Below are 14,584 nucleotides of genomic sequence, written 5' to 3'. Positions count from 1 at the left end.
TTTGTGGGCCCGATTCATTCAGAACAAGACTGCAGTCAACAGCGCATATGAGTTTTTTAATTAGTTAAAACTAGTGGTGTCAAACGGGTCGTGTTCATTGATTGGCAGGTCGAGCCCATAATATGACAAGATGACGACCAATGGTTAAAATAATTAAAACAAAATTTAACTCAGATCGGGTAGACAACTGAATTTGATTGACATTAATTGAAATCATATATAGTTAGAAAACTAAGATTTTCAAATGTAATCTTAAAATGATAACATAAATTTCTAACCGCGACAATTTAAAGATATATAATGGCAAACCCATCCGTTAACATGTTTGCCATGTGATGGGTTAACTAGTATTATTAACCCAAAGTCGTCAAGTAATCAAAGGTTGTCACTTTGTTGAAGTAATAATGTACTTGTACTGAAATAATACTTACATTCTGTTGGGTGGATGCAAGCAAATTCAGTCCGGTATCTTAAGAAAAAGAAAGACGGCCCCATGCTTATATTGATGCAGGGGATATGAGAGATGCGGGACCAATATGAGCCTCCTCTTCTACTGCACCTTCCTTCTAGACGTGGGCATTCATCGATGTGTAAACTCAACAATGAAGGCAGCAGGGTGTCTGGTAGATCCCTCACCTTTGGGAAATTATCTAAAGAGAGATGTTGGAGGGAGGTGAGGTGTTCAAGTCCCACTGAAACTGATTTCAATTTATTAAATCCATCGAGAAGAGAAGTAAGAGATGAAGGAATAAGACATGACAATTGACGACACCTACTCACACTATTTTCTCCGGACTCGCCACCCTCTAATGTCAGCCTGACAAGTGAGGTTGGGAAATTCTGTGGGCCCCATGCTAAGATGGGCTTCTTCAACCCTCCTATGTATAAACTCTGCAAGTTGGGAGGCCAAAACCCACGAGGAAAGGAAGCATCTGTACTTGGACAACTGAATATTGTCAGAAATTTTAGCGAGCTGAAATTAGGCAACTCGTGGTCAGGAAATGACTCCATATTTGGACAACTATATATTCCCAGGTAGTTGAGGTGAACTAAATGACTGAATTCAATGATGGTTTTCAGATTTGGCCATTTCGATAATTTTACACTTTCAAGCACTGGCATGATTGTGTTGTTGACAAGCACCCCGGTATTATCTCCTCCAAATATTTTCTCGTCGTTGAAAGAATCAATGGAAAGAATCTTGAGCTTCTGCCATCCTGTTGTTGTCGGGTTCGAAATAGATGTAATGGAAGTACAATCTTGGATATGCAGGTCCTCAATGTTATTTGGACACCTACAACACTCCATACTCTCACAACTTCTAATCTCTAAGCTCCTAAGAGTTGTTATGAGGTTGCTCCCACAATCCTCATCTTCCTCCTCTCTCTCTCCTAATCTCACCAAACTTTTACATTCCCGTACATCCAAATTCCTTAAACTTTAAAGAGCCATATTTACCGTGGATTCCCACAGGTATCTTAACTCGTTACATTTTTGTATCCTTAAATATTCAACTTCCCTAAGATTCTTCATAACACCATTCCACGCCACATCATTAAGCCCTGAAATGGATTCTATTTTCAACTTCTTGACTGATGGAGCTGCTTGAACCAGCTTTCTCAGCACAACACTGTCACATTCTTTTATTTCAAGATTATTCAATGAAGGTAGTTTTTCAATTGACACTTCAGCCAATTCTGGACAATTTCTAACAACAAGCTTTTCAAGGCATGGAAACGACACAGTCCCAATATCGGTTGACCATGCTTCCAACCTCTTCATATTTTCTAATTCAAGAATTTCAAGTGAAGGGAATGCAAGACCAGTCCCATTGAACTCCGAACCCATAGCTTTCACCTCATCCATGTCTTCAATAAACAACTCCTTGAGTGACGGTAACTGCCCAAGTGTCGGTAAAGATGCAGACTTTTTACAACCACGTATAGACACACTAACCAACTGAAGAAACAATGGATCCCCAACCCAATTAGGAAATTATATACCCCTGTATGACACTATTTGAAGGCTTTCCAAACTATCACTATGAGGCTTCAACACAGAGAGAACCTCCTTTTCAAGAGATTCATTTCGAGAGCCATCAAACACATCACTCCATTCTAGCTCCAGCCAGCTAAACCTCTTTTGCAATAAGTTTGATTCCCGTGCATGCATTACCATTTCCACTCTCTCTAACCCCTTGATATGGCATTCCCCATTAAGATTTTTGAGGTCTTTAAGCATGGTTATAGCAAAGCCATTAGCTCCTTCAACAATAATCTTTGAGAGAGTATGTAGGCTTTTCAATTGGCTAATCCCTAATGGGAGCTTATTCAGAAGCGGAGTGTTTCTAATTTCCAAATGCCTCAAGTTTTTAAGCTTTGAGAAGTTGTTGGGCAATTTACTTAAGTTGCTACATCCAAAAAGGCTTAATGTTTGTAAATTGTAGAGGTTGGCGACATTTTCTGGTAAATGTGTGATTTGGGTTTGAGATAAACTAAGATACCGGAGGTGCTTTAAACTGCCAATGGTCTCTGGCACCTTGCTTATGTAATAACCACTCAAACTTAGAACCCTTAACATTTTTAACTTGGGAAGTAAGCCAACCAGAATCTTGCTAGATAAGTAGAAATCTTCCCAACTATCCTTTGGTTTAACAACAAATAATGCTCTCAAATTTTTAGCTTTTTCGAAAGACTTGAACTTCAAGTAAGCTACATATTTTTCACGAACAAATGACATGTGGCGGAAATTTCACAGGCTTCCTTGCTAAAATCCTTCACCGTCTCATCGTCTAACCTTAGAAAGAATTCTCCAGCAACAAATGTGGCCAAGTCATTCAGCAAGTCATGCATCACGAACAATTTATCATTAGGTGCATGTTGAACTAATGACCTTGACAACAACTCTTCAAAATATTCATCGCCTAAGCGTTCCATTGACCTTTTAGAAGATGAATCATGCAAAAAACCTTCTGCCATCCAAATTAAAATTAAATTCACTTTGTTAAACACAATGCCCTTGGGGAACAAGGAGAAGTAGGCAAACAATTGTTTCAAACCCGCTGAAAGATCATGGTAGCTGAGTCTAAGAGCTGGGATAAGCTCATCTTTTTCCCCTAACTTCCAAATATCACTATTCAAAAGCTCCTTCCACTCTTCTTCTTCTGTCTTTGTCCTCAATAACCTTCCAAGTACTCTTAAAGCCAAAGGCAGTCCACCACATTTTTTTCACAATGCCTTCACCATATGGCCTGAGGATTGGATGTGAATCGAAGTTATTTGTACCCAACGCATGTTGAGCAAATAAAGAGACTGCATCGTCATGTGAAAGTGTGTATAGATGGTTTAGATCAATGTAACCCAGCTTGTTGAGCAGTTGAACCTTCCGGGTTGTCATAATAACTTTACTTCCTGGAGCACATGCACGAAATGAGCTCACTAGGGTCTCCCAATCATCATAACTTTCACTCCAAACATCATCCAACACTATTAAAAATCGCTTCTCCTTAAGTTGATTTCTAAGAGCTACTTGAAGGAGATTTAAATCTGTGAATTCCTTGTTTTCACCCTTCACAGACTGTAAGATGACTTTGCTTATATCAAAGATATCAAACTGATCAGAGACACAAACCCATGCCTTGAGTTCAAAGTTCTTTTTAACTTCTTCGTCATCATACAAAAGTCTAGCCAGAGTGGTTTTGCCTAACCCGCCCATACCAACTATGGGCACAATGCTAAAGGAGTTCTGATCACATGACGACCCGTCCTCAAATAGCTTCACAAGCAATTCCTTCTTTTCCTTTTGGCGTCCAATAATACCAGGTGTATCTACCAAAGAGGTCTGGTAACTTCTTTTTGGCTTTTCATCTTTTACAACCAAACCTAGACGCGTATTTTCGTTTAACAGGTCTTCTAATCTAGTGGTAATATCATCTAACTTATGATGCATCCTCTGACTTAGTGACAAGCTAGTGCAACAAGTTGGTACGAGCCTTCTTACCTTGCTGGTGATGGCTCCAGATTGCTGGACGTACTCACGGTGCATAGCTTCAGTTGCTAAATCATCAAGTACGTCATCAATGTCGTAAGCCAGATGCTGGAGACCGTTGAGCCACTGTTTAACAGCTTCATCGTTTATTTCCTTACGAGAAGCATCATTAAGCAGAGACTGGATCTGGGTCAGTGTCCTCTCTAGTTTCCTCAGCTCTAAATGAATTCCTTGGGACCGAACATATGTCTTCAAGGCTTCAGAGGCCAGCTTCTCAAACACAGATTTCAACAGTTCAGTGGCAATGATTTCAGCCATTGTATTGTTAGTTTGTAGTGATTGGTGATGAAAGAACTCTGTATAATAAGTATATATTTAGTGGTTGTTTTAAAAAAACGTATAACAAGAACATATGTGAATAAAATGGATATGTTTATTGGTTGTTCAAGAAAAAAAACGTGCAACAAGAATATAGGTGAATAAAATTATAACTTTTAGATCTGGTTTGCAGCCATCGAGGAAAGAGATCTGATCTGTAACCGTTGATGAAATAGATCTGATATGTTACCCTTGATTAAAGAGGTCTAATTTGCAGCAGTTTGACTAATGTCTAGATGTAAGAGCTAGTGTTGGACTATGGGAACCGGGAAGAATAAAATTGAAAAGCCACCAGTATAACAAGTCTCCCAAAAAATATTGTTAATTAATTAAAGATTCTAAAAAAAAGGTAAGGGGGTCTTTGGGATTCCTTATTTCAACTTACTTGCGTCATACGTCATAACACTATAACTTATAACCTACTCTTCTCGTAACGTTTAACTTACTCAAACGCCTTAGTGGCTTGAGAGACTATGTTCTTTTGACCTATTCTCCACAACTATCTCCTACCCAAACAACTTTTAAGTTACAAAAGGAATTTCTTCGGTTAGATAAAACTTAGGTCCATGTACAAGAAAATCAATTGATCGGTTTGGGTTAACTCCACGTTTTCGTGTATTGTGGCTTGAGTGACTATGTCGTTGTCCTTTTTGTTAGCCATAATTTGGTTTGGTTTGGTCTGGTCCATCGAGCCTATGGTGGATCGGTATCTTGGAGACCAAGTCAAGCACATTACTTGGGCTACAAATTATTTAATTAATTGTTTAAATATGTTTTTACTAATTAGTATTTGAGTATGATAAGGAGTTTGTATTCTAGTCTAATTAGTTTTTCATGTTTAAACTAGTATATATACCCGAGCTCATGGGTTATTTCATTGAGAGTTTATGCATTGTAATTTTTCGAGCTAATGAAAGTTACAAGGATTGAGCTTATGATCTAAAATCGTTTTGTGTTTTCGATTCTGTTACCAAACTTCAATTGGTATAAGAACGGTTACGCTCGCTCTCGGTGTTTATCGAGTAATTCTTTGAAGATCGACGGAAGTTTTGTTGCTTGTTTTTTGAGTTGTTTAATTTTGGGAAAAATTCCCAAAATGGCCCTTCTAGGAGAGAGAAAATTAAAAATAACCCTAAATTTCAACATATTCCCAAAATAGCTCATTAAATTTGGACTGAGGAGACGAGATCTGAAAAAATCCTCCGGCCAATAAAATTTAGACAAGTGTCAAAATCCGACGGGATTTTTAAAAATATTGGGGGACCAGTCCATATTTCCAATTAAAAGTTCTTGAAATTAAACAGTCTTTTCCGACGGTCTTCTAATGTTTCCTAACGGGTCCCCACAACTTCCAAAAACATGGGAAAATGTGCCTTCAAATTCAGTCTTTCAAGACACATTTAGGGTGAATTTGTACCAACAAGATCATAAATTTATAAATATTGAGGGATCCCTCCATATTTTTGAACTAAAATTTATATTCCAAAGCGTTCTTGCCGGACGGGTTATTTAAGTTTCTTATCTCGACCCTATATATTTTGAACTCATGGAAAATGTGCCATTAAATTTTGTCTTTCAAGACACTTACTTTAAAATTTTGAACTAAGGGGATCATATATTTGAAAATATTGAGGTACCCGATCATATTCTTCACAAAATCTTAATATTAAAAAGTTGTCTTGCCAAACGAGTTATTTAAATTTCTTATCTCGACCCTATATTTTTAAACTCATGGAAAAATGTGCCATTAAACTTTGTCTTTCAAGACACTTACTTGAAAATTTTGAACTAAGGGGATCATACATTTTAAAATATTGACAAAATGTACTCGTTTCCGAACGTTGAGATTATGTTGCCGTCATAATAGGATCCAACGAACCCGGGACCCATATCCATAACCTCCACTTGATCACCCCTCTTAAACTTCATAATTTGATTCAAGAGTTAGAATTTGATGAAAATATGTGAATGAATGAGGATTGATGAAGATGATAGATATAATGTAAATATGGATGGACAAGTAAGAATATACTAAATACTCGTCTCCTTCGTACAAATTTTAAATATTCGTGTCTTGAAAGACAAATTTTAATGCACATTTTTCCATGAGTTCAAAATATATAGGGTCGAGATAAAAACTTAAAAAACTCGTCTGGCAAGACAACTTTTAATATTAACATTTTGTGAATATATGGACAGGTACCTCAATAATTTAAAAAATATGATCCCCTTAGTTCAAAATTTTCAAGTAAGTGTCTTGAAAGACAAAGTTTAATGGCACATTTTTCCATGAGTTTAAAAATATAAGGTCGAGATAAGAAATTTAAATAACCTGTCTGGCAAGACAACTTTTTAATATTAAGATTTTGTGAAGAATATGGACGGGTACCTCAATATTTTCAAAAATATGATCCCCTTAGTTCAAATTTTCAAGTAAGTGTCTTGAAAAACAAAATTTAATGGCACATTTTTCCATGAGTTCAAAATATATATGGTCGAGATAAGAAACTTAAATAACCCGTCCGGCAAGAACGCTTTGGAATATAAATTTTAGTTCAAAAATATGGAGGGATCCCTCAATATTTATAAATTTATGATCTTATTGGTACAAATTCACCCTAAATGCGTCTTGAAAGACTGAATTTGAAGGCACATTTTCCCATGTTTTTGGAAGTTGTGGGGACCCGTTAGGAAACATTAGAAAACCGTCGGAAAAGACTGTTTAATTTCAAGAACTTTTAATTGGAAATATGGACTGGTCCCCCAATATTTTTAAAAATCCCGTCGGATTTTGACACTTGTCTAAATTTTATTGGCCGGGGGATTTTTTCAGATCTCGCCTCCTCAATTCAAATTTGATGGGCTATTTTGAGAATATGTTGAAATTTATGGTTATTTTTAATTTTCTCTCTCCTAAAAGGGTCATTTTAAGAATTTTCCTTAATTTTGTTAACACCTGTCGTGAGTTTTAATTATCTCAAGACCCAAGGAGATATATTCAACAATTAATTCATCATTGGTCGCACCTGGGAAGAAGTGAAAATCAATCTGGTGTTTTCTTTTCAATCATATATTATTTGTTTTCTAATAATCGACAATTAATCCATCACATATTTGTTTATTGAAGACCGACGGAGTGAAGTTTTTGGCTTTAAAGATCACCGCAGATTGTGACGCGCTTATTCTTTTTTAATTACACGTTTTTTCTGTTTCACGATCGATTCAAGAATCGTAAAAACCTACAGCCGCAGAGAAGAAGAGTAGCTATGGGTGATTCTTCGAACCGTACGGGTGGTTCTTCAATTCCTTTACTCTGTCCGATGCTCACGAAGAACAACTACACCACGTGGGCGCTTCGAATCAAAGCCATGTTTCGAAGTCATGATTTGTGGGATGTTGTTGAGCCGAGATCAATAGTTGTGGTAGATGAAAAGAAGAACAATGATGCAATTGCATATTTGTTTCAATCCATTCCGGAAGAACAAATCCAACAAGTTGGCCAATACGAATTTGCTTGGGAAATTTGGAATGCGATCAAGACCCGTTATGTTGGCGAAGAGAGGGTTAAGGAGGCTCGCCTACATACCTTGATTACTGAATTTGAAGCCATGAGGATGAAGGACACCGATACTATTGATGACTTTTCCGGGAGACTATCCGGTATAGCCTCAAAGTTCGCCTCACTCGGTTCTGCACTCGATGAACAAAGGCTAGTAAGAAAATTTTTAAAAGCATGCCTAAGCACTTTATAAACGTTGTTGCCTCATTAGAACAAGTTATTGACTTGAAAACCATAAAGTATGAAGAAGCGGTAGGTAGATTAAAAGCCTACGAGGACCGTGTGAAAAGTGTCGATGATATGGATGATAATCATGGTAAGCTCTTGTTTAATAAATCTTCTTCTCCGAGCAACTCCAAGGGTGGGAAAAAAGGGAAAGGAAAACGACATCAAGAGCAATCCCGAGACAAATCGAAAAGCAAATACAACCAGAACAAAGAAGGTGGTTCGGGTATGAAAAAGGATTATTCGGGCTTTCAATGTTTTCGGTGTGACGAGATGGGTCACTTCGCTTCGGCATGCCCGGAACGAAGAGGAAAACGAGTCGGAGCAAAACGACCCGAATTAAACCTAACTGAAGCAAACGGGCAAGCAACGAAGGAAGTTTTAATGAATATAAGTATTAACGAAGAAGTTTTCTTGAACGAATAAAATGTGCATCCGAAGAGGTACGAGTCGGAACCGAAGGAGGATGGCGTTTGGTACCTCGATAATGGGGCGAGCAATCATATGACGGGTATGAAATCTTACTTTTCTGATTTAGATGAAACGGTTGTTGGCCAAGTTCGTTTCGGTGATAGTTCGTGTGTGGACATAAAGGGAAAAGGCTCGATAACTGCTATTTGTGATGATGGTGTTGCGAGGGTAATAACTAACGTTTATTTTATCCCAAGTTTAACGAGCAATATTTTAAGCTTGGCACAAGCACCCGAAAACGGGTGCAAGGTGATTATGGAAGATGACTAACTTTTAGTGCTTGATAAATCGAGAAATGTAATGATAAAGTCGGTTAGATCAAGGACTCGGTTGTATAAGGTGCGGCTTCAGGTTGGAACACCGGTATGTTTAGTATCAAACATTGAAGATCCGGGTTGTTTATGGCACGTGCGTTTAGGCCATTTGAATTTCGAGTCAATGAAACTTCTAACAACCAAGGATATGCTACCCGGTGTTCCTTCGTTTATTACTTATACTAATCCGTGTGATAGTTGTTTAGTAGGTAAGCAAACCCGGAAACCGTTTCCCGGTCAAACACATTTTCGAGCCAAGAAACCACTTGATTTGATTCATGGTGATTTATGTGGTCCAATTTCACCGAGTACACCGTCGAGTAAGAAATTTATTTTTCTTATTGTTGATGATCACACGAGGTTCATGTGGGGATTTTGGTTAAAATCAAAAGACGTAGCTTTTGACTATTTCAAAAAATATAAAAGTTTGATTGAATGTGAAAGCATGTGCAAAATTGGAATTTTTCGAACCGAAAACGGAGGAGAATTCACGTCTTGTGAGTTCTCAAAATTTTGCACAAGTGAAGGAATCACACGACATTATTCCGCCCCATACACACCCCAAAAAAATGGTGTGGTGGAGCGGAGAAATTGAACTGTGATTGACACAATTAGAAGCATGGTCCATGTCACAAAAGTTCCAAAACGGTTTTGAGGAGAAGCGGCGAGACATGCTATTTATATCCTAAACCGAGTACCAACGAAATCACTACCGGAGAAGACTCCCTATGAAGCATATAAAGGTGTAAAACCCAATCTTGATCATTTACGTGTTTTCGGGTGTGTTGGTTATGTGAAAACACCTACAACTACTTCGGTTAAAAAGCTTGACGACCGAAGTACCCCTATGGTTTATCTCGGTACCGAACCTGGGACAAAGGCATACCGGATGTACGATCTGGTTAGACATCAAATTCATGTTTCTCGAGATGTTATTTTTAATGAGAAACAAGGTTGGAATTGGTCTAAAAGTGGTGAAAACTCGGGTGAAAATTTGGTAGTTAATCTGGAACAAGTTGGTAACGTTATAAACTTGTTTGACGAAAATACCCCTAGCGAAATCAGCCCAAACAACACTGATTTTAGCCCAAACAGCACCGAATTCAGCCTAAACAAAACCGAATTCAGCCTAAACAGCACCGAAATCAGCCCGAACAGCAGCGAAAGCAGCCCGATCAGCAAACTGCACGCATCTGCAGCCCGTTTCGACTAATTTACATGCTGACCCAGGTCCATCTACCCCAAGACGGTCGAACCGAACCTCAATTTTACCTAAAAAGTTGAATGATTATGTGTTAAATGTTGAGTTTCCATACAGGTTAGAAAGGGATGAAGGGTTTGAAGATGAAGTATTATTTTTGACTCAAGATGGTGAACCGACGAGTTATGCCGAGGCATCTGGAGTAAAAGAATGGGGTAATGCAATGAACGAGGAGATTGCATCTATTGAACGAAACAAGACGTGGGAACTTGTTGACAAGCCAAACGGGTTTAAAGCGATCGGGTTGAAGTGGGTTTATAAATTATAAAAGGATGCTACGGGTAGATGTAAGGCCCCGGTCCCGGTGCCCTACATTGGACGTTGGATTTACTCATAAACACAGTTAAAGTTATCATAGTTAATTAAAGCTTTCGCGGAATAATATAACAGTCAACCATTCATTATAGACATTCATAACTTGTCTTTTTAAAACATAATTAAAACATAGTATCAAAACATCATGACAAATCTTCAGATGTCAGCCTCTTCAATCCTGCCATGTGTCCATCTCAAACCAGCTGTCTCAGCCTGTTAACCTACGTGCATACTAAAAGTCAGCTACGCTGAGTGAGTTCTAGTTAATCACATAACTTACTTTGCATACACATATACGTTCCCAAATGTACGCATTACATACATAACATGTATTCATTCATCCATACACATTTATAGCTAACCTTACGTTATAAAGGGCATTTCACCCTACATACCTCGGATATTATTAGGGTCTGGTACCCTCCGTCCTCGGATATTATTAGGGTCCGGTCTCCCTTCATCCTCGGATATTATTAGGGTCTGGTACCCTCCATCCTCGGATATTATTAGGGTCCGGTCTCCCTTCATCCTCGGATATTATTAAGGTATGGTATCCTCCATCCTCGGATATTATTAGGGTCCAGTACCCTCCATCCTAGGATATTATTAGGGTCCGGTCACCCTTTCTTCCATACCTTCATACCATACCCTTCTATATACATAATTGTAAGTTTCATACATACATACATCACTCATTCTTCATATACAACAATTTTATCATCAAACCTTTACCTGGCAGTACATGCAATATCCGAAGATCGTTCATGTATCGACAAACAGTCAATCATACTTTTCACATAAAACATATATGGCATACACTTATCACTTAGGATAAGTGTATTAACTAATCACATCGAGTATGCACACAGCCCCAAAACATAACAAGGAATGGGGATTATTTGACGATCTTACCTTTTAGTATACAGTAACCGCCCTCATTAGTTTCGAGTTCCTAAAACTCAAAGTGATTCTCAAAAGAAATAATCATATATGTGCGTGTGTGTGTGTGCACGCGCACGCTTTCACATACATTAACAAGGTAAGTTCATAACATTGTGTCTTTGTTAGGCTAACAAGCTGCATCAAGAAATTGAAACCTGTTATCCATCATACAAGAATGTAATGACTTTAGTGATTTTCATATACATTTAGGTTGTTATAGAAATATTGACTTGTTACTTTATAATATGCATTACATCACTGAAAGTTGTTTATCCCAAAAATGAACAAAACTGAAAGCAAGGCAGTAATATACAAATCAAATAGCAAAAGCAAGAAAGACGCATTCCTGATCCAATCGCCTGCAAAGTTGAAGACTTCCCACCCTGTACACAACTAAATTATACGGTCTGATTACTTTGGACCAAAATTCACAACACTTAACTAGAATCCATATATAGTCGAGACCCCAGAAAACCACCTGAACCATCACCACTGCAGCCCTTCTCCATTCCCATACAGTAGCGGCAACCAACATCACGAATGATTTTGTTTCCAAAATTGATTTGTTGGTTTCCATGAGAAGAATAATGATGAATGATGCCCAATTTGTTTTAGTTAACTTGAAAAGTTACACATGGTTGAATCAATGAGTGTTCTATTGATATCGTAGCAGTAAAATGAAAGTGAAGATTAAAGACGATGGTTCATGAAAACAAACTGTAAATGGAGAACTGAAGTCAAGGAATCGGTTGATCAGGATAATTTTGTAATTATTTTTTTCACTTCCCATTTCTTTTCTTAAATTTAAAAACCAAACATCTTATGAGTTTTAACTGAAATTAATTTCATTTCCATCAGATTCCATTTCCCAATCCCTTTAAAAATGCATTCCATGAACCAAACGACCCGGATTGCTTTTCCAGGTGGTGAATCACATAATCCCGTTGACTATGATGACACACGCTTCCAGGTGTCTGTAAATTGCGAAATTGAATGTATAATGTGTCACACCCCAAAAAAATACTTTAATTTAACAGTGGAAGACTTAATCAACTAATTTGGACGGGGACAGTCGTCGTTTAGCCATCGGTATTCAATCACAACATATTCATATACAAGTTGGACTTTATTTATAATATGTCATAAATCACACATGTCAGAGTACACGGTTTATTTAAATTACAAGTCCAGCGCCTGTTTTCCCACATCATCTCCACGAAGCATCCGCTTTGTCTCATGAAATCCATTAGACCCCTTTCGCTTAACGAAAGTGTCGTTTTAACACAACTTTTTTTTGTCAAAACAAAGAAAAAAATTACACAAAGTCTCATTTTATTTATCTCAAAACTATTTTGTCCATACTTGATCAAAGTTAATGTTTTACTTTGCCCTCACAGGACCAAGGCCAACTTACACGAAAGTTGTTTAAAAAAAATCAGGTCTTCGCCACAACGACATACCAAGTGGATCCCTTTCGTCTCGCAACGAAAGTATCCAAAATTCAACATTTTATTCTTTAGCAACTTCTGATAGTTATAGACTAGCAAAGAATATAACAAATGTAAAACTTTTAAACCTATAATCAAAGCGTACAATAATTCAAAATATTTATCATATGACCCACCGGCGCGACCGGTGATGATAGGGCGTCAACCGATAGATCTACCAATATTTCTATGCCTTTCCACAAGTTAATGATTATAAAGGCTGCGAAACCACCGTCTCATCAGCCGACCATATTCACTCATTTTGGTCAGTTTAAAGTTATTACAATACCACAATTGTCAAAATAAAATGTGTTTTAACACAAACGTGTTCTTCGCTAAATCATTAAAACATTTAAAATGGTGGGGATTTCTGAGAAACACACCTTTAGCGGTATAATGTCGGTAAACATCCAAACATTGGTACCTGTCCTATTAATATAGTACACGTTTTAATAATCCATTCACATATATAATATAAGTTGTTCATCGGACTTAAAGTGTTCACACAAACGTTTCATTCTTAAAGAAAACGTTTATTTATTTTCATTATTTTATTATTTTTGTGTTCAAACGTCCTACTGATGACCTTTGGTTCGGTTAAGTCCAAATTGTTTATTCTCGCACAAGCACACAAGATTCTAACATATTACAAACACCTAATTCTCGAAATATTTATTCCTATGCACATAACACACTTAACAATTAAACAAGTTTATGCAGATAGATATTGCTACTAATTATTTAACAATACTTATATTAATTATAGATTATTTATTTTTATCAAACTCATGTTTAAGTATAACTTAATTACTAAAATTATACATAATTTTATTCCAAGTTTTATAAACTTTATGTTTTTAAACTATTTTTCCGGTTTTGTCAGTCTCGCGTCTAATGGCGAACAGGTTACGTTTTTATATGAAAACTTAATGCTTTAAGTATGAAAACACTTTATATAGATAAAATATATAAGTTGAATGATTTAGTTTATAAATATATTTCCGTATTTGGTTTCGTTAATATTTTTTATAAAAATGTTCAATTTTAACGTTTTCGCGTCATTTATCGCCACGCGACTCGTCTATTGTCAAGTTTTATCATCTTGGCCTTATTATATATATATTATCTTATGTAATTCATATGACTTTTTGAGTTTTAGGAGCTGTTTCAAAACAACACCTAAAATATCGTCGGTTTCGCGTTAAAAAGCCGAATTTTCGACTATTTAATATTTAAGCAACCGATACTTAAATTTCACCAAGTGAAGCATATACTTCATATAACATATAAAAATAAACAACTTTAAATATGTAATACTTAAAATTTTCCAGATTGATTATTTATCACCAAAAATGCATTTTTACTACTCAAAGTGTGCACTTTTTGATGTAGCACTTAGGGGGTGTTTGGGATTCTTTATTTTGTCTTCTTATAACTTTTCATTAAGTTAATAAGTTACAAAAGTGTAACTTATTTCCATTAGGTGTCTTAACACATTTTTCCATTAGAATTTCGAATCATTTGTGACATTAATTTGAGTCTCGATTAATATTCATTTTGTAAACTTTCATATTGTAAACCCGACCCAACATTTTTATAACCTTATTTAATTATTATATAATATTATTATACACCTCGATCACCA

General features: G+C 36.7%; 1 protein-coding gene and 1 pseudogene across 2 annotated transcripts in view; both read right to left on the bottom strand.

The window, feature by feature from the left end:
- LOC143614254 (putative disease resistance RPP13-like protein 1) overlaps window positions 1-4,313 on the bottom strand; it is an 86,223-nt pseudogene extending 81,910 nt beyond the window's left edge. The window contains exon 1 of the transcript XR_013150263.1: window positions 1,365-4,313. The product of XR_013150263.1 is annotated as a putative disease resistance RPP13-like protein 1 (transcript). The remainder of the gene's footprint in view (window positions 1-1,364) is intronic.
- Window positions 1-14,584, bottom strand: part of LOC143614262 (uncharacterized) — a 34,457-nt gene that overhangs the window by 2,493 nt on the left and 17,380 nt on the right. The gene's annotated exons all lie outside the window — the stretch shown is intronic.

The sequence above is a fragment of the Bidens hawaiensis genome, unplaced genomic scaffold (assembly GCF_021521415.1).
Source record: "Bidens hawaiensis isolate Kalapana, Puna unplaced genomic scaffold, B.hawaiensis_p1.1 tig00002273_1, whole genome shotgun sequence".
In the NCBI taxonomy this organism is placed as follows: domain Eukaryota; kingdom Viridiplantae; phylum Streptophyta; class Magnoliopsida; order Asterales; family Asteraceae; genus Bidens; species Bidens hawaiensis.
This window is presented reverse-complemented; position numbering and strand designations above follow the sequence as displayed.